A 20,695-nucleotide genomic window follows, 5' to 3' on the forward strand; every position below is an offset into this window, starting at 1 on the left:
CTATGTTCCAATAAGTGTAGCCAAAATACTGTTTTAAAGACATTTGAAATAAATCTTTTCTATGTAGTTGTTATTAACTTGGCCTATCGATAGATTCATTCATACACTTATTTTTATTTTTTTAGGTACTTTTATGTTATTTTATGCTATATTATTTTCAAAGTCAAATCTCTATCACAAAATACATGTACAAATCACACATACTTTTAAAATTTTATAGTTTCTAACAATATATGCTAAAAATTGCTCTAATTAGAGCATAGTTTAATTTTTCCTCTTTTATTTTTTGTTTTATTTTATTTTTTTAGCTTTACAACAGAATTTCTTTTATTTAAAAAATACTTAAATCACTATCCCACAAAATGTTCAGAAACACAGGTAACTATAGAAAGTCAATGCACATATACTGCTTTTATTATTATGGTTGTTAGCTGAATGAGAACAAATAATAGCTAAAAATTTTCAAATGACAGAAAAACACATTTGGGTAAGTTATGACACAATTTTTTGAGTACGTAGACAATAGAAATGTATTTTTTTTTGTACCAATTGCAAATGCAAAGTTAATGATAAAATCAGGGAGCTGAAAGTTCAAAAGGGGCCTTAAATATGTTCACTATCTTTTAAATTTTAGATGAAGGAGCTGAGAATATAGAAAAAAAAAACCCCAACATTTACACCATAACAGTCTTTTTTTTATGACTTCCAATTTTAACTCTTTTTTTAAAAAGATTTATTTATTTATTTTGAGAGAGTGAGAATGAGAGAGAGAGAGTACATGAGAGGGGGGGAGGGTTAGAGGGAGAAGCAGGCTCCCCGCTGAGCCGGGAGCCCGATGCGGGACTCGATCCCAGGACTCCAGGATCATGACCTGAGCCGAAGGCAGTCGCTTAACCGACTGAGCCAATTTTAACTCTTTTCTAAAAGCATTAGGGGTGTTGAGACCCTTATTGTAGATTATGTATCATCTCCTCTTTGGCTATGAGGTGTGTAGTTTTGTTAACTAGAGACATCGGTGAGTTCAGTTTCTGAGACCAGTCATTTAATAAATTATTTGGATCCTTGGGTCTCTGGAAGTTGATAATTCCTGCCAACCTGTCTACTTTAGCAAAGATGGTCTTGTTAACTGCTAGATTAGAAAGAAAAGCTTCTGACTCATCAACATACAGAGCGAGAAGCTGAGCCATCCTCTTCATTGTTATCCTCGTGTAATACTTGGCCATTATTCTAATATTATGTCCAACAATTCTGTTCTTCAAGTCTTTCCACCTTCTTTCACCTTCCTCTGTAGAACCAAAAACATCAGTTGCCGGACTCTCAAGAGACCCTTTTCTTAATTCCATTCTCTGGTCTGCAACAAGTTTGGACCAACGCATCAGCTCCATTGTGGTAAAAAGCTTTAAAAGATCCTTTATTTAGGAATTTCTTCTAACTTCTTGTCACCACTTATTCGGTGAACCAAATCTGACTGTTCATTGTCAAAAGGAGCCAAAATCACATAAAAGATAACACTTTTCAGAGGCTGCTGCCACTTTTCACTTTCTGCCTATGTACAGGGAGTACCATATAAGTACCATTTGTAAGCTCTGTAGTGCTTGCAAATACACAAATAAGATCCCTCATGTTGATCCAGCTGAATCATTAAGTTATAATATTTCAATTTTAATTTCTCTGGAAAAATTTGGTGTTAATTTTCTTGCTGATGATTTGTGTACGAATATAATCCTTCACAGCTAGGCAGAGCCTCATTTGCTCCAAGACAAACTCCACTCTCTCCTTCTTTTCCATTGACTGGTTGGTTTCCACCTGTAACTTCTGTAAAATGGAGGCAGCCTCTTTCACATCACTGTTTTGCTCTTTTATAGTTGCTACCGTTTTAGTCAGTCAAGCATGCTCAATTTCAACAAAAATCTTTCCTTCTGTAACCATTCATAGAGTATCAGTTATTTGAAGTTTGACTGGAAGATCTGTGATTTCCTCAACCTAAGTACAGCACTGTTGAACCATTTTTGCAACAGCTTGTTTTAACTGACTCCGTCTTTTTGACAAAAGCATAATATTTTCATTAAGTCAATCCCATTCTTTAGCCTCATAGCACATCTTCACCACTGCAACTAAGATGCGGGATGTAGGCACAATATCAGAAGCATTGTGGGTCTGTTTCTCCAAAGAGAGAAGGGTTTGAATGACTTCTTGAAGTCTTCCTTTCTTGGCCAACTTCTTGCACTCGGGCAGTCGCTGATCCACCATGGCGCTGTAGTCTACCTCCATCTGGAGGATGCGCCCATCAGCCTGCTCTGAGCCGCGGTCCGCCATGGTGCCTGCCTGAACGTCCCTTGATGTCCCCCTGCTTTGGCCCTTCCTCTTTTATTTTTAAAGCTGAATTATGCTCCATTGGGTAGCTATATTCTAATATATTCAACTAGTCCCTTACTGATGGACATTGGGCTGATTCTAATACTTGTTACTATAAGTAAATATATAATGAATAAGTTTCCTAAATATTGCTTCATATTTTGGGGGTGACTCTTCAGGGTAGATTCCAGAAATAGGGTTTCTGGGTCAAGGAAAAAATGCAAGGACAAATTTGTTGGATGCTAAGTCCCACCCTATAGAGTTTTTCACCCACTATCCATGCCTGAGGGCTCCTGTTTCTCCACAGCCTCCCCAACAAAGAATGTCATCAAACATTTAGATTTTTGTCAATGTTCTAGGAAAGAAATTCTACCTCAATGTGCTTTCTCTTATTGTAAGGGAAGCAAACCATTTTTTCATGTTCATATGCCAACAAAGAATGTCGTCAACTTTGGGGTTTTTTAGAATAAAGCCCCTAATCAAACTTACCATGTAACCTGCCATTTTGAAAACTTCAATTTATTTTTAGGTTTAAAAACTTGGTAGCAGGAAAAGGAAAAGATGAGAATGAATTCCAAGTTCCTTTTTTTCTATAATTATATTGGGGGTGCTCCCTCAGATAATTAAATCTCTCAGTGTACCTGGCAATACACAAGGAAGAAACTCATTGTCATGGTCACCACAGTGCCCTAGGGAAGCAGCTGGCAGCTCCAGATGGCTTAGGGCCAAAATTTGGGGTATGCAGAACAGCAGCAGGGAGAAAACAAAACAAACATTTTGCAAATCAATACACAAGAAAGTGATTCAAACACTAAGCCCTGGTGCACAGTTCTGAGCTTTAGTGAAACAGGAATCTAGTCCCCATCTGCACAGTCTAAACTGATTCCAATACGGATTCTAATGGAAGGAGAAAGTTCCAAAGACTCCATTTTACAGATGTTTACAACATCAGGATCTCTGTGTTAGGAGAAAAAATATCATTTGGCGTGAACTGTAACATGTTGAAGGAACAAAAATGCAGCACTTCCTTTGTGAAGAATCCTTGTCAGAAACCTCTAATGGAAGAGCAAATAATTGAGGAAAAAGATTAATTTCTTTTTGATATTAAAATTATATTTATTATCAAGCTTTAGATGACTAATCATAAACTTTAGATTGAAATTGACAAATGATATCATTAACCTAACTCCTTCAGTTTTTTGGCGTGATTCACAAAAACATCACTAGAAACCTAAGGCCAAGAAGTTAACCAGAGGAAGAAAGACATTTTCTTTTTGTTTTTAAATATACTTCTGCCAGAAGCCTCCACACGCTCACAAATGAGTTGTTAAATTTATCTCTTGACCTACAGGCAACCTTACTGGAAATTGAGATAACCACAGGCCAGTTTCCATTTGTCAAAATTTGGTTCTTTCCCTTAGCGTTTTTCCCTGGGATCAAGGGTCACTTCAGAGGCCTTGTACAACTTGCACATAACAATTAGAACATAGAAACCAGCACTTGGCAGGGATTTTGACTGTGAGCCTTGTGTCAGACAGACGCAAAGAGAAATATTAAATGTATGGGCTCTAGCAGGCATTATTAGGAACCTGAGGACACATTTCCAAGTGACTGGAAAATGCAATAACCAAGCAGAGATGAGAGTGGGTTGCCAGGGACTTAAAAATAGGCTTACAACCTCACTTTATTTCCACAGATATTTAATAAGCACGGGGACTAGAAGAGCCTGGCAAAGGAGAGGCACTCAGTAAATATTTGTTAAATGAGTAAATGGCTGTGAAATCCTGGAATAGACTTTACAGGAGATGAAATCTAGCTCTGACTTTATTTTTCTCATACGTGTGCCATATTCATGTGCCTTCTTTATTACTTGCCAGTTGACTTATTTCATCTTTCCTTGAAATTTCATATTAAAATGCACTTCTTCCAATACATTTTCCAATGGATTCCATGAAACAGACAGTATCTATTAGCCACTATATAGTCTTCATCTTATACTGCTCTTTATTTTAAAGAGTCAATTTTATAATAATCTAGGGTCTTCTAAACATATAAATTCTGGTTGTTTACCGGTGACTTGGAATGATGCACTAACACAAGAAATCATTTTCCATCGGTATGGAGTTGGTAGTATTAGTTTGCTGGGGCTGCCATAACAACGTACCATAAACTGAGTAGCTTAAACAACAGAAATTGTTGCTTCCCAGTTTTGGAAGTTACGAATTGGAAATTAAGGTGTTTTCAAGGCCATGTTTCCTCTGAGCTACCAGGGAAGGTTCTGTTCCAGCCCTCTCTTCTAGCTTATGATAGTTCCTTGGCTTGTGGCAGGATAATTTCAACCTTCATGTGATGTTCTCCCTATGTGTGTGTCTGGTCCAAGTTTCCTCTTTTTAAAAAGTGACCAGTCACATCAGTATGGGGCCCACCCTACTGACCTCATCCGAACTGATTACATCTGCAACAATCCCATTTTTTCAACCAAGTTCACTGTCTGAGGTACAGGTGGGTGGTTAGAACTTCCACCTACATATTTTTGGGTGTCACAAGTCAACTTGTAACAGAGATCTTAGTGGTGAGATCCTCAATGGAAATTAATGAATTGTTACTAAATGCATGAGTACAGTCTTTGGCTGATAGAGCTTAACGTGGGATTTATAGAACCCATTATCCTCTCTCATCATCTTGTAAGGTGGACATGGCTGAGGAAGCCTGTCAATATGGGAAATTTTAGAGTTAAAAATTGTTCTTTTTTTTCTTATTTCAGAAGAAGGCTTTTGAGAGTGTGCCAATAAGAATAAAAGCTGTAACTTGGCCTAAAGAAAATTATTTTATTGGGATGCCAGAACACATGATTAAAGTTTATGAAGCAACATATTGGTTAAGTGATACTCTTCTGATCTGACAGTAAAAAGGATAAATGTTTAGATTACCATGATTATAAAAATTTAAAAGTAAGGAGCTATTGACTTCCTAGATGACAGCCTCCAGAGCTGGATAGACCCTCTCTCTCTAGTAAAACCGCCTTTTAACTGCTAAAAATTATTAAACAAGACAAAACAAACAAGAAAACCTCTTAAAGTCTCTGAAAATTGTTTGTAGGGACTGTATCAAATGGAAAAGCATCTATTTAAGAAAATCTACTAAATCTCTGTAAGAACAGCACGGCACTGTGTTATTGAACCATGAGGTGCTCACATTCATTCCTGCCTTCCCCCAGCTCGGTGTGGCAGAAGCTCTATTCTGGGTGGTATGGCTAAGAAGAGGGGGGCTCCCTCTCCTTCTGCCTTGCATTCTGGATGTAGAGTTTTGCCACAGAAGGGGCATGTTACTGGCATCCCTCATCACCCCAGCTTCCAGCTTTGTACTGCAGAAGCTCTAGTCCACGTGGGTATAGCCAAGAGGACAGGGCTCCCTTCCCCCACTGATTCCACACGTGTAGAGTCAAAGCTCTAATCTAGACAGAGCTGGCTGAGAATGCTGGGCTCTGGGCTCTCTCCCCTCCCCAGGTTCCCTCATAGGCCAGAAGATCCATGCTGGGAGGGACAAGCTGAGAAGACAAGGTACCACCCCTACCAAGAGCCCCGATAATACCACCAGGGTATTCTTCTGAGAGAAGTGGGTTGCTGATGCCAGCCCCAGCTTTGGTACAGAGGCAATATGGCTCTCCTGGGGGAGGGGCAGGCACAAAGAGCAGAAAACTCCAGTGTGTCTGTGTAAAGGGGACTGACTTTACCAGGAACATAGCATGGGGAAGTTCCTGCCGAAGGGCATTGTCAAAAATAGTGGAGAGCTTGGTGGTGAGCAATTAAGAAGGGGAGCCATGGTACTTATAGCAAGAGTGAAATGGTAGATCAGCTAGAAGTTAAATAGAGAGAACCAAGGAAATAGACTGCTGAGAAGAGCCCTCTTGTGTTGGCAGTGCCCTGCCCCTAAAAACGGGATATAGCTGAATAGGATCAGATATGTGGCAATCTATGCCACAGGGTGTGGTCAAAAACAATAGAGTACTCTGCTAGTAATTAGTGGAGGCTAACGGCCAGTCTTGATACCAAGAGGGGCAGACCAGCCAGAAGCCTAATGGGGAGATCAGAGAAAGAGACCCAGAAAACCCCACTAAAGCCACTCTGAATTTGCCAAATTAAGACCAAGATTTGAAGTCTCTGACCTGACATGGTACTTTATGCAGTATATAGTGCTGGCAATAAGATATTTGCTCTGTGGTATATGTTAGATCTGAATTTTTTTGGAGGGAGGAACTAGGATATACAATATATGTTATAATGAAATTTCTTCCTAGGAAAGAATTGAAAACCAAATGTGTTAGAAGAAAGAACGCTAGCGATTCAAAACGAGGTGCATTAATTCCAATGGCTTGTACTTGCACGTCCCATTGTGAAATACAGGGATCCAGATCTTTTCCCATTTATCCAGTTGTATACCTGTTTCTTCTTTGCTACTACATACCCCCTTGATATATTAAAACCAAATTGCTGTAGAGGCAACAGGAGTGGAGTTACCTTCACTTTCATTTCTGTCAGTCATGGGTAGGACTTCAGCAATACAAGAAACTTCTTATTGAATCAGCAATTAGAAAAGAGCGAACACATTGCAAAGATGTCAATCTGCTTGGCCAATATTTGAATGAGTGCTTTTTCGGTTCAACTATATCCAGACCATTAGATGGGATTTTTCGAAAACGACTTTAATCAGTGCTTTGTGAGGTGTGCTAATTGGCTTCTGGAGACAATCAGCCGCAATGAAAGATCAGGGCCAGAACTCCCTTTGCAGGGACAGTCAGGCTTCCTGCATCCAGTGTGAAGGTCACGCCTGGCATGGGGCTCTCTGGGGCAGGCTCAGCAGAGGCCCTACAGACTCTCAAGGAGCAGTGACACAATACGTTCCCTGATCCTTGTTGGGGGTCCCTAAGGATTGGAGTTACTAAATTTGTCATCAGGAATGTTTCGGCTCACGTTGACGATTATTTGCTCTTCCCTAGTCCTATAAAAAGGATAAGCATTTTGATGTCTTGACATTTCATTAAGCATAGGTATATTCTTAACAGACAGTAGCCTCTCTGTTTTCAGAATCTCTATAAATAGGCTTTGAACAAAATGACTTAAAAAGAATTTTTGAATATGGTACCTATGGAATATCCAAGCAATTAATAGAAAAAAATAAAGGCAGTACACAGAATTTGAAGGTATAAAATACACTTTTGTTCCTATCACATTCACTACCAGTTCTTTTGGGATTCTTTTTGTTAGTACAATAGACTGTCTCTCCTCCTGGCTCCCTCCAATGGGTTAAGCACAATATGTGCATGAATGGTGTTAAGAAATCTCAAAAAGTTGACTAAAGATGAGCCCATTTTTTAAACAATTATGTAGCAAAACATACACATGAAAGCTAGAATTATTTATTTTTCAAAGCAATTTGCTGAGACCACCCTTCTGTCTCCTCTCTTCTGTGATGTTATTTTCCTTAGCATTCTCTGGAATTGTCTTATTTCATTCACTTCTTAGCAAATATTATTGAGTACTTATCATGTGCTAGGAACTCTGTAGAAGCTACAGAGATACAAAGACAACCAAAGCATGAGTCTTGACTCCAAGAAACATAGAGCTTAGTGCGGAAGAGAAAAATAAGTTATATGCCAGTGGATGTGTGTTCTACTCATGGTCAGGTAACATCTGAACAAACTCTTAAAGGGAAAGATTTTGCCAGACTAAAATGGAAAGGGGTCAGGGTTGAGGCCTCATGAACAGTAAGTGAATATCTATATAGGCTGGAATACTAAAGCCTGTTATTTGACCTTCAGGTAGGCTGTGTTTCTCCAGAAGGGTATAATTGGAAATGCAGAAAGACTTGGCCAGCCAGCAGGCAGAGCTTCTGACAGAATAACCTTCATTCAATAATGCCCATCTCTTTCTTTGCAACCACAATTTTTGTTGACCTTAGAGCATATTGCAAATTTGAAGCCTTCTTATTTATCAGATTTAATTCTGTATTTTTCATATATTTCCCAAATCACCCCTACTCTCAAAGAAAAAATATATATTATTTGTTATATTAAAGATACTCAAAAGAATTGTCACCAGTCATGATGGCAACTCTTAAAGAGGAGTCCCTGTTGTCCTTTTAGTTATGACACTAACTCACTGAGCTCACCCATGGAATCTGTTTTGGAGGTAAAAAAATCATTTGAAATTTATATGTTGGTGTAATTGCTAGAGAATCAGACTTATTACCTTATCAACTTGTTCTGTGTGGGCTGATAGATTCTTCCAGAGGCACCGTATTCACTCCCTGCTATTGGCTTCAAAGGGTCTTCTTGACAGCCTGTATTTATTGTCATTATGCCTAACTCCTTGCTTACTAATTTGTAGGTAAATGTCTCCAAAGTGTTGTGTCACCTCACTGTTTTCAGGGATCTTTCTCCTTCTGGCAGGATAAACTTAACTCCTTTGCTCATCCTAGCCAGTGGTTCAGTTACACAAATAAAACAAAAAATACTGAGTCCTCACCTGGATTTGCCACTTCCCATCCTGTCTTTGGGCTATTATTTTCTCCCTTGGTAAAAATATGTCAGCAGCTCCAATGGTAAGTTACAAGGCTACTATTTCTAGAACTTTTTTTTCTGCCCCTGCAGCCATTCTCATTGTAACCATGATCTGACAAGTTGAACACAGCCAACAACAACAACAAAAATATGAAATACCTGACACACTTGATATCTTACAATTTTTTCCCAATGTACACTCACTTTACCTCCAGAAAAGTGAAGTATTTTCCTGGAATGGTTTTGCTTGTGCCCTTTTCTGCCTGCAAGGAAGACTTGACTTCAACCTGCTCCTCCAAACTTTTCCCACAACTTCTGATCATCAACCCACTTGTCACCACCGGACACATAAAACAATTTGCTATTCCTGAAACATGCCCTCATGTCCCGTCTTTGACACATGCTGTTTCTTCCTCTTAAAAAGCACTCCCCTCCAGGATTACACTTGCTGCAGTCAGATTCTGAAGGTCCAAGAATGATGCGCTAATACCAAAGACAATTTGTAAGGGAGACTTGTGAATTGGGGCTCAGAATTCTCGATTGAGTCCCCTCCTCACTAATTATTTATTAAAATGCAAGAGAACGTGAGATGATTTATGGGTAAATATGGCTGGTGGTATAATGGAGTGGGTCCATGGGCTGACTCTGCAGCCAGATGGCCTAAATTTGAATCCTGGTCTGCCCTTTTGCCTTCATGAGCCCTTAGATGGGTTATTTTTCCTTTCAAGTGACATTGGGATAATAAAGTACCTACTCAGTCTTCTCACACTTAGGGGTAAAATTGTGATAACGTTAGATTAAAGGAAATTCATACATTAACAATTAGAACAATGTTCTAATTATTAGGAAGATAAGAGTCATTTCAGAAATGTTAACTATTTAATACTTACCATCTTAGCAAATGCCAAATTACCAATTCACCTAAAATATAACTTAGTCGGACCAGAAAATAAAAACCCAGACCGCAAATTTCTGCTCTTTCAAAGCCTAAGCTGAGTGTCTCAGTGGCTCCCTTTACTCTGATTAAGTGACTTACTCTCCTTCTCCTTCCCTCTTCAGGCACTTAAACAGGTCCCATGGCTCTTTGCTGTGTGCACTGAGGATCAAATATGTGCCTGGGACTTCAAGTATATGAACAGAACTCTCTGTAGGTGAGAGTTTGATGAGGTAGGGCAAAGGCTGGGTGGGAGTCTGTTTGGTTTGGAGCATCGACACATTCATTTACTCACCCCACCCATGCCCTGGTCTGTGGTGTGTGCATCCACACCTCTCTCTCCCCACAACTCAGACTCCCCACTGGAATATTTTGCAAATTAACAAGACCCAGTGCCTAAAATCCTGAGTGATAAAGAGAGATGCTAAAAAATAGCCTGTGGTAATAAATGAAACTTCCCTCCAGAATACAAGCTCATAAGGTTCAGTACGAGTTGGGCAGTCAGCCAAATTTCTGTAACAAAACGATCTTTTACAAATGAATTTTCCACCTTTAGGATGCTGTAAGTGTCAATGGAATCAATACCTAATTGAAACCTTCCAGAATCGAAGTTCTGACCTTCCAAAAGCCCTCCCTCTCTCCTTCCTTTAATGGCTCCTCTGCAGTACTCTTGGCAACATTAAGAATCACCTGATTACCTTTATTGCTATAAACTCTAAAACAAACCGCCTCAGCCATATCAGCCAAAATATATCACCCCTCAATAACTCAGTATCATATTTTATTCTGCTTCTCAAAACCTAGTAGCTGGCATTTTTATTCTTTGGAATATATATTCACAACTGCTTTTAAAAAGTGGTTATCTGAAAATAAACGCTACCACTTTGTGTAATAGTGTCATGTTCAAAGTGATCTTGTTCCAGGTCAATGACCACATCCATTCATTACGGCATATTCCTATTGGAATAGAGTTAAATACATGGCATACTTTGAGTTCTTCTGCTAAAATTTCAAACCTCAGCAGCAGGCAAATAATAAATGCTGTTCTTGGCCATTTAGGATGAGAAAAGTGGGCAAAGGTATCTCCAAGTATAATGTTACAAAAATTGAAAGAATAACTGTTTCCTTAATAGTAGTCTTCAGAATTTGCATAATATTTAAATGTTTTTGAGGAGCTTTATCATAAAATCATAACATAACTGGAAGATAAGATACTGGTGTCTTTCTGACCCTGACTTGACTTTTCCTCTTATTCCTGCTGTTTAACCTCCTGGATCTCAGCTTCCTACTTGGAAAATGGGAATAAGAATAGAGATTTTAACTGTGGAAAGTGGAAGAGATGTGATAGAGGTAGAAATGCTTTGATGAAAAGATGTCATTTAAATGTTTATCACTGGAATGTCTACTTAATTTGGAAATCTATTAGATATCCACAAGGAAATCATATTTAGAAATTAAGACATCTTATTATTGATTCTGAATTATTTTCTTTTGCCTTAGCAACAAAAATAAAATATTTCTCAGGTAAGGAGAAGATGCAAAGGAAGACAATTTGGAATCAGCGATAAATAATAAAACAAGAAAGCTGAGATCTGAAATATATCATATTCAGAGTAATTTTAATTTTTTTCTTCTTAAAAAGAAAATAATCACTTTTTCTCAACTTGTCTAATAAATTTCTCATATCTGGCTTCATTGTTAACTATATGTACTATATGCATTTGATGTTCAGTACATCAGATCATTTAATTTATTTTTAAATATGAAATGATTTTAAAGGATAATTGCTACCTTCACATAAGATCCACCAAAAAAGATGAACAGAGTATCCATAAAACATTTTCTGTTGGAAATAAGCATGATTTGTACTTATGTGGAATCTTAGATTTAGAGATGGTGTAGTTTGAGTCTTTCGTTGGATGCATTAATCACCTCCCTCTGTAGTAGTTTGTGGAGGGCCTACTATGTGAATAACTGGTTGGCACTAAGCCCAGAGCCGCTGCTAATGATAGCAAAGATGCATTGTGAAATCAAGAGAGGGAAGTCCTGGTAGCACATGGGTGGTGGTTAGAGACCAGAGCTCTTCTTTTGCTGACTTAGTGGACCAACTTCAGTTTCTCTGTGTGCATATGGGTTTAAACCCCACCCAATAATCCACAAGAAATTACTGAGTAGTTCCTTGAAAAAACCGGAAACACCACAAATAAGTGGGAATGATTGAAATGAGAAAAATACAGCCCCTGAAAGTTCACATAAATTGTACATTTCTGTTACTGCCTGGATGTTTGCTTAAGTGGAAGAAGGCCCCCGCACTCAGATTTAATTTCCTGAGGATCTCCTTTCTCTTTCAACATTTACAAGGAACTTGCCTTTTCTTGATAATTTTATTATAGGAATGGTTTGTACTCTTTTACATGTTATCACAGACATTGTGCAAGCTTTTCTTAATCAATTTTATGCTAAACTCTTATTGAAGGGGGTCGAGGTAAAGAAAGTGGCCAAATCACCTTCAAGTAGCCTCTTGATGATACCAGTCTTTGGATTTTGCTTCCCAAGATGCCACAGCACATTTGGTGTCTAGCATTGCCCCCTTAACATAAGTGTGTGCTTAAATTTGATTATTCCTCAAGGATGCCCGGACATATTTGAGAGAACAGGATGCTGCCCGATTCCCTCAGCCAGGCTCTCATCGTAACCAACAGAGCAGGAAGGCAGCAGGCAATTCTTCTGAAGGTAGAAGCGTTCTCTTTAAAGCATGATTGTGTATTTAATTATGTGAGAACAGTAAGGGGAAGCATATGTAATTTTTTTGAGGCAAAATTAAGTGCCAGGTCTTGAGCTCAGTGCTTTACATGTGTGATGCCACATTTCATGTTCGCAATGTTCATTGTGACACTTTAGGTAGGTCCCTATTTCAGAGTGAATAAATGGAGCCTCTGAGAGGTTAAGACTTTGCCCCAGTTTTCAGAAGTCGATATTCAACCTCAGAACCCAGGTGATGGGTTCTTCCATAGCCTCTCATGGGGTTCTGCCTGGGGAACAACCACAGGATGTTTGGGCAGCACTGTTCTCAGGATGGAGGATAAGGGGCTGGTCAGGACTAACGAGAATGCATTCTGGCTCGGTTGACACTGGAGCCTGAAACAAAACCAGAAGTGGAAGGCAGCAGCCCAAATCTATCTACTCTCATTTGACACACACATATCCAAATGAGTATACCAGTGCCTGGGAAATTTGCTACAATGCCCTAGGGCACCTGTGTAATAATCACATCTCCTATTTGTGCTTTGAAATTAAGTAGGGATCAACAACACAGGACTTGGCCTACAGTAGGCGCCCTATAAATACTTGTGGGAAGAATGAGGAAAGCAGATGTTTGCACTCTTAATTTTGCAAACCAAAAGGGAGAATTTCCTTGAAACCCTTTTGGGATGGTGATTAGTCCCATCCTGAAAAGCGTAGTTACTTTTTGGTAATTTTAGTAATTTGGAAAATCTGAAGCACCCGACAGCATTTGAAGACCATAAAATAATTAGATACCTCTTGAGCTCAGTATCTTGCTATCTTACGTTCAGAGAAGCTGACAAGGTGAGCTGACAGAGAAGTGTGGAGTGTCAGTGTCAGACAGGACCTCTGACTCCCACGTTGTAAGCCCTGTCACTGACTCCTTAATATCGTGCCTTGTAAAGAAGCTCCCAAATTCTGCTCAACAATTAGCAGGATTACTTAAAAGGGCTCACCGGCTCCAGTGTCAACCGAGCCAGAATGCATTCTCGTTAGTCCTGACCGGCCCCTTATCCTCCTTTGCTAATTAAATTGAGGTGGACGATTGAATGGTAACTGTAGGATTTTGTTGGTTTTGTATGATGAAAGTAATATTCCCCAACAAAATTAATAGTATTGTATTCCATGTGATAAACATTGAATTGAACAGTTTTCAAGCTGGAGGGGAGTGTAGTAACCATTTCGCATGCCTTATTTCACAGATGAGAAAACTGAGCCCCAGCCATGGTGATATGCCAATCACTCAGCTACTCAGTAGTAGAGTCAAGACTCAAATCCACTGCCCACCATCCATTGACTTGTCATATTCTATTCCCTCTACCTCTATAAGTAAATTTTTGTTGTGAATATATGCACTGTCCATGTGGAGTTTCAAGAGAAATACTAAAATGCCTTTCAACTTAAGAAATTGAACATTATCAATGGCTATGAAGCCCCATTCCCTCTCTACCTCATTCCCACAGGTAAACACTTCCCCGAATTTCAAGTTAATCATTCTCTTGTTTTTCTCCATAGCAGGCTACCTCCCTTGATTTGCAATATTTCTTTTATTATGAGAGCCAAATGCACAGATGTTCCCCGAAGCACAATGGATATTTTATAGCTCTAATATAAGATCAGAATTTTAAAGCCATAAAAATAGCCAATTAGGCTTCCAGATCAATCTTGCACTTGCACCCCATTAGTCACTGATTCACTCTCTTTGGCTCTGAGATGACATTGCTGCTTTTGACCATTAAGAACTCGCTTTTTGGCATTTCCACATCCTTTGAAAATGTAAATGTATGAGACTAATGAGCTCCTTTGGGGGAGTCTTTGTTTCTCTAAACTCATTGCACTATTTCACATCCTACTCCTTCTAATGTACTATTGTTTCAAAACCAGAAAACAACAACAGCAACAACAAAACTAGACCTCTTCTCTATCCAAGCACTAACACTGTTTATGGGGACAAACAGAAACAGTTATACTCAAACGTTGTCAGTTTTAATTCCTATTCCCAGATGAAGACAAAATCTGATTGGTACCATAGCAACATGTTGCTTCGAGCATCAAATAGGTATTACTCACATATAGTCTCGCTCACAAATTCTCTCTCTAAGTGTTAGGAGAGGTGTGATCTTCTCTTAGAACTCACTAAATTAAAAAAAAGGCTGAAAATAATCTAATTAGTGTTTCCAGAAGTGCCTTTCTAGGGTCTGATAACGTCAGATTACTGTTTCATACTTTTCATCTCCCCTTTCCCCGATCCACGAGGTACAGGTGCAGCACGTACCGGCAAACCTCAGTTAAGTGGAGAATTAAGGAAAACCAGGGCATGCAGGCACAATAAACTCATGAAGTTCTGGTGGTTCTCTTTTGACTTTTGAATTTTCACATTGTTGAGTTTTCCTCCCTTCCTTCCTCCCCACCTCTTTTCCTTCCTTCCTTGAGGGAAAAACAGTGATGTATTCCTAACTAATTCCCTGAGTTATTTGGGAGTGCAGCCTAGCTGGTAAGGTTGATACTTTGGTTATACATGGTCTGCTTTTTGTTTGTATTGGCACATCAGAGTTAAGTATTCCCCATGGAAGAGGACACCTCTTGAGTACCTGCCATATACCAGGTATGATACTGGGCATTTGTCCTTCACCTTGTCTCAGCAAATTCTCACAGATGTCTGCCCTATGAGGTAAGGCATACTTTCCCACTCTTCTGATAAAGAAATGAATGCAGAGAGGTGAAGAAATGAGCCACAGCTCAAAGTTATTAGGTCATGAGGCAAGGTTCACAGTAGTCTTTTGAAACTGAATTTTCTGGCCATTATGCTCCTTGAGCAGGCAGCATGCATTTCTCTCTCATTCCCTGGGTGGTGGTAGAGGTGGGGGACAAGTGTCATTGCCATTAGGCATTGTGACTTTCAAATACTGTGTTATAGTTTGACAGTCTGTGCCTGTAATCACAGGTACATTTGTGTTTCTCTTTCTCTGTGTGTTTGTGTGTGTGTGTGTGTGTGTGTGCGCACATGTGCACATGCATGTATGTCTGGGTGGGGAGAGGGAGAGAGAGAGAGAAAGAGAAGGGTGGGAAATGAGGAAATGGAAAGAAATATAATCACTTGTGATGATTCACTTATTAGACTAATGCTTTTCACTGAACCTGGACTGCCTCTAACATCAAGAAGATATGGCAAGAAAGGAAGTAAAAAAGTGTACAAATTGGGAAAGAAGAAATAAAACTATCTTGGGGCACCTGGGTGGCTCAGTCATTAAGCTTCTGCCTTTGGCTCAGGTCATGGCTCCAGTGTCCTGGGATCAAGCCCCACATCGGGCTCCCTACTCAGCAGGAAGTGTGCTTCTCCCTCTCTCACTCCCCCTGCTTGTGTTCCCTCTCTTGCTGTGTCTCTCTCTGTCAAATAAATAAAATCTTTTAAAAAAAAACTATCTTTGTTCACATATGAAATGATTATAGAAAATCTGAAAGAATCAACAAAAATACTCCTTGAACTAAGAGATTATAGAAAGGTTGCAAGATACCAGGTTAACATAGTCAATTGTTCTCCTACCTGTCAATAAGGAATAAGTGAAATTTGAAATTAAAAACACAATACCATTTATATTTGCATTCACCAAAACGAAATACTTAGGTATAAGTCTAACAAATATGTACAAGATCTATTTGAGGAAAACTACAAAACTCTGATGAAAAAAAATCAAAGAACTTTAAAAAAAATGGAGAGATATTCCATATTCATGGATGGGAATATCAATATTGTCAAGATGTCAGTTCTTCCCAACCTGATCTGTAAATTCAATGTAATCCCAATCAAAATCCCAGTAATTAATTTTGTGATGATTCATAAACAATTCTAAGGTTTATATATCAGGCAAAAGACCCAGAGTAGCCAATATAATGCTGGAGGAGAAGAACAAAGTTGGTGGACTAACACTCCCCAACTTCAACACTTACTATAAAGCTATGGCTATCAAAGTGTGTGGTATTGGTAAAAGATTGACAAATAGATTAAGAGAACAGAATAGAGTCCCGAAATTTACCCACGTAAATACAGTCAACTGATCTTTGACAAAGAAGAAAAGGCAATAGATAAAAGATAGTCTTTCCAACAGAATGTCTTCAAACAACCAGGCATCCACATGCAAAATAATGAATGTAAACACAGACTTTGTAACCTTCACAAAAATTAACTCAAAATGGATTGCAGACCTAAATGAAAATGTGAAACTATAAAATTCCTGGAAGATAACATAGAAGAAAATTTAGATGACCTTGGGTATGGTGATGAGTCTTTAGATGCAATATCAAAGGCATGATCCATGAAAGAAAGAATGGATAAGCTGGACTTCATTAAAATGAAAAACTTCTGCAAAAAACACCATCAAGTGAACAAAATAACAAACCACAAACTGAAAGAAAATAATTGCAAAAGACAGATCTGATAAAGGAAAATATACAAAGGACTCTTAAAACTCAACAATAAGAAAATACAACAACCCAAGTGAAAAATGATCCAAAGACCTTAACAAATACCTCACCAAAGAGGAAATACAGATGGCAATAAGCATATGAAAAGATGCTACACATTATACGTCATCAGGAAAATGCCAATTAAAACAGCAAGAATATATATACCACTACATGGTTTTAGAATGGCCAAAATCAAGAACACTGACAACATCGAATGCTGGTGAGGATGTGGAGAAACAGGAACTCTCATTCATTGCTGATGGTAATGCAAAATGGTACAACCACCTTGGAAGACAGTCTAGTGGTTTCTTATAAAACTAAACTATAATCTAGCAACTGCACTCCTTGGTATTTACCAAAAGGAATTGAAAACATATGTCCACATAAAAACCTGCACAGGGATGTTTATAGCAGCTTTACTTGTAATTGCCCAAATTTGAAAGCAACAAAGGTGTCCTTCAGTAGGTGACTGGATAAAACAAACAAACAAACAAACAAACAAAAAACTATGCGGTAATTTAGGCAATAGCATATTACCCAGTGCAAAAAGAAATAATCTATCAAGTCATGAAAATGTATTGAGAAACCTTAAATACACATTACTAAGTGAAAGAAGCCAGCCTGAAAAGGATACAGACTTATGATTCCAACTATATGACATGGAAAAGACAAAACTAGGGGGACAGTAAAAAGATCAGTATTTGCCAGGGCCTGGGAGGAGGGAAGGATGAACACGGGGAGCACATAAGATTTTTAGAGCACTGAAAATACTCTGTATGAGTTTGTCATGATGGATACATGTCATTACACATTTGTCCAAACATTACATGTACAATAGCAAGAGTGAACCCTAATGTATACTAGGGACTTTGAGTGATAACGATGCGACAATATCAGTCCTTTGTCCTTTGTAACAAATATACCATTCTGGTGGGGGACATTGATAAACAGAGGAGCCTATGCATCTGTGGGGACTGTGGATATATGGGAAAATCTATACCTTCCTTTCATTTTTTCTGTGAACATAAAACTCCTCTAAAAAATAAAATCTATTTAAAAACGAAAATAGGACCACCAATTTTAGAAATCCTATACTTTCCTAGGACTGAAGAAAATATCTGAAAATGTCCAGATCAACACTTAGCATATGAATGCTAATGAGCTTGTGGGAAAAAGATTATTTCTGATGTCTAATGGGGTGAAGAAGATGCACTTAGAAAATTTAAAGACACTGCACAACATTCCCCCCCCAATATGTATTCTTTCAAAAAATCAAGGCTAAAAGTACTTCATGCTAAAAATATAGGTCAGTGGATAGGTCAAAGCCTAAGTGGCATTTGCTGGAAGACTCCTGAGGTCTCAACCTCTCTGGGACAACTTTGAGTTCAAGAGACAAGAACACAACAAATGCAATCAGCTTTGGCTCTGGAGGGCATGTATACCTAAGGCCAGGAGGAGATCTCTGGGTGGGGGGCAGGGAGGGAGAGAAAGTCAATATTTAGCTTCGAGGTTAGGTAAAATGAGTTCAAATTGGTCTACATCCACTTAAAAGAGAAATAAAATGTGAGTTATGAAACCTCACTTTATAGCAAATTTAGAAACAGGGTGAGGGTATTCTTCCCCTCCTCCATTTGAGACGGGAAAGAAGGAAGTGAGAGGATGGCACAGGTGGACAGCTGATCACCTTCGTTGCTCCAGGTAGGAAGTTGAGGTTCTTTACATTTTTTATTTGATTCTAACACAACATTGCAATTTAGATCATTAAATTCTTTTCCAGTCAGAGAAGCTAATGCTCAGTGTGGTTAAGTGACACACATAGGGCTACAAAGTGAGTGAAAACATAAAAGATCACTCTTGATGGAATTTCTCCATGTTGAGGCCCTTTATTGCTGGAATAGAGCCTGGAACCCTGGGCTCTGGTTCAGCTCTACCTGTTACTGGTGGTGTCACCTATGTTGACTCAGTAAACTCTGTTAACTACCAGGATAGGGGAGCAGCAACAGGATTCAAGGAAGATCTTGCTTTGGTTCTTCTTCTCAAGCCTATTTTTTAATGGTTCCTTCAACACAGTCTTATGTTTATGTCTCTATCCTGAAACTTGTGCTCTTAGCCACTTTTTATTCATTTTATTCTTCCCTTCCTAGTCTAGAAATTCTCCCTTTGCTACTACTATTTCTTTTCTTCTAATTCACATTCTTCTTTTTTTTAAGATTTTATTTATTATTTATTTGAGAGCAAGAGTGAGAGAGAGAGAGCACGAGCAGGGGGGGAAAGGTAAATGGTGAGGGAGAAGCAGACTCCCCGCTGAGCAGGGAGTCTGATGCGGGACTCGATTCCAGGACCTTTGGATCATAACCTGAGCCAAAGGCAGATTCTTAACTGACTGAGACACCCAGGTGCCCCTAATTCACATTCTTCTTTCCTAAGCTTTGCACTGTTACATTCTGGACTGTGTCATAGTGATGTCACAGGTGTCAAATCTAACACTATGTTGTTCAGTTCTCAACTTGACTGGTCCCTCATGGGCATTTCTTTTGAAACAACTGCCTTGCCTACCATATCACTGTGCTTTTCTGATCTTCCCGCTTCTCTTATGTCTTTCTGCTTCACTGGCTCTTCTTCCATTCTAGACTCTTATTAGGTGATAACCCCAGGATTCTCTTCTTGGCCTTTTCCTCCTCCACTGATCTCTCCCTAGATGATCTCTTCTGTTTTTACTGCCTCAACTATCAACTTGGCTCAAGCTAAGTGTGTATAAAACCTTTCCCATCCTTTCCAGGTAGAGTGGGTCACGCCCTTCTTTGGGTGTCCACTTTCCTCTGGGTCGGCTTCCATCACGGTACCTAACACAAACTTTACACTTAGTTGTTCATATGTTGCTCATCATTAGTAGCCTGGAAACTCTTCAAGGGTAAATGGTTTTAGTCATCTTCATTTTCCTAGTTATCCAGATCTGTGCCTGTCATGGATGGGCACTCAACAAATGTTTATTGAGTAAATAAATGTACTATTAATGAAGATTCCCTTAGGTCCTAATTAAGACACTGCAACCTGTTGTTGAGAGATGTATTGCTGGACCTTAGGAACAAAGAGTGGTTTTCAGGACCCTCGAGCTTCAGGATCAAGTTCATGTTATTCCCCTCCTATTTCCCGAAGCCTGGAGTTGGCACTGTGATTGATGATACATATGACTCATGGTCTGACTTCCACTTCAGGGCCCAGCAGATCTGCCTCCCAAGGGTTCAAAATAATTTCACCTTTTTTTTTTTTTTTTTTTTTGAGAGAGAGCAAGAAAGAGAGAGTAGGGGGTTAGGGGTAGAGGGAGAGGGAGAGAGAGAATCTTAAGCATGTTCCATGCCCAGTGTGGGGCTCAATCTCACAACCCTGAGATCCCAACCTGAGCTGAAAATCAAGAGTCGGATGCTTAATTGAGTGAGGCATCTAGCAGCCCCTCATTTCACTTATTCTTTGAGATCCAATACTCCCTCTTTCATGAAATTCCCTAGCATCCTTGAATTTGAAATTAATGTCTCCTGTGTTCACAAAACATTTCAAAATGCAATTTACTTCAGGGGTGCCTGGGTGGCTCAGCCGAGCAG

The 20,695-nt window shown here is 39.1% G+C and overlaps 1 protein-coding gene and 1 pseudogene across 1 annotated transcript in view; both read right to left on the reverse strand.

Annotated features, from left to right (window-relative positions):
• Positions 1-20,695, reverse strand: part of XKR4 (XK related 4) — a 447,602-nt gene that overhangs the window by 130,031 nt on the left and 296,876 nt on the right. The window lies entirely within an intron of this gene.
• Positions 948-2,316, reverse strand: LOC114220893 (26S proteasome non-ATPase regulatory subunit 12 pseudogene; annotated as a pseudogene).

The sequence above is a fragment of the Eumetopias jubatus genome, unplaced genomic scaffold, assembly GCF_037043125.1.
Source record: "Eumetopias jubatus isolate StellerSeaLion01/CBP00866 unplaced genomic scaffold, mEumJub1_p1.0 scaffold_4, whole genome shotgun sequence".
Lineage (NCBI taxonomy): Eukaryota > Metazoa > Chordata > Mammalia > Carnivora > Otariidae > Eumetopias > Eumetopias jubatus.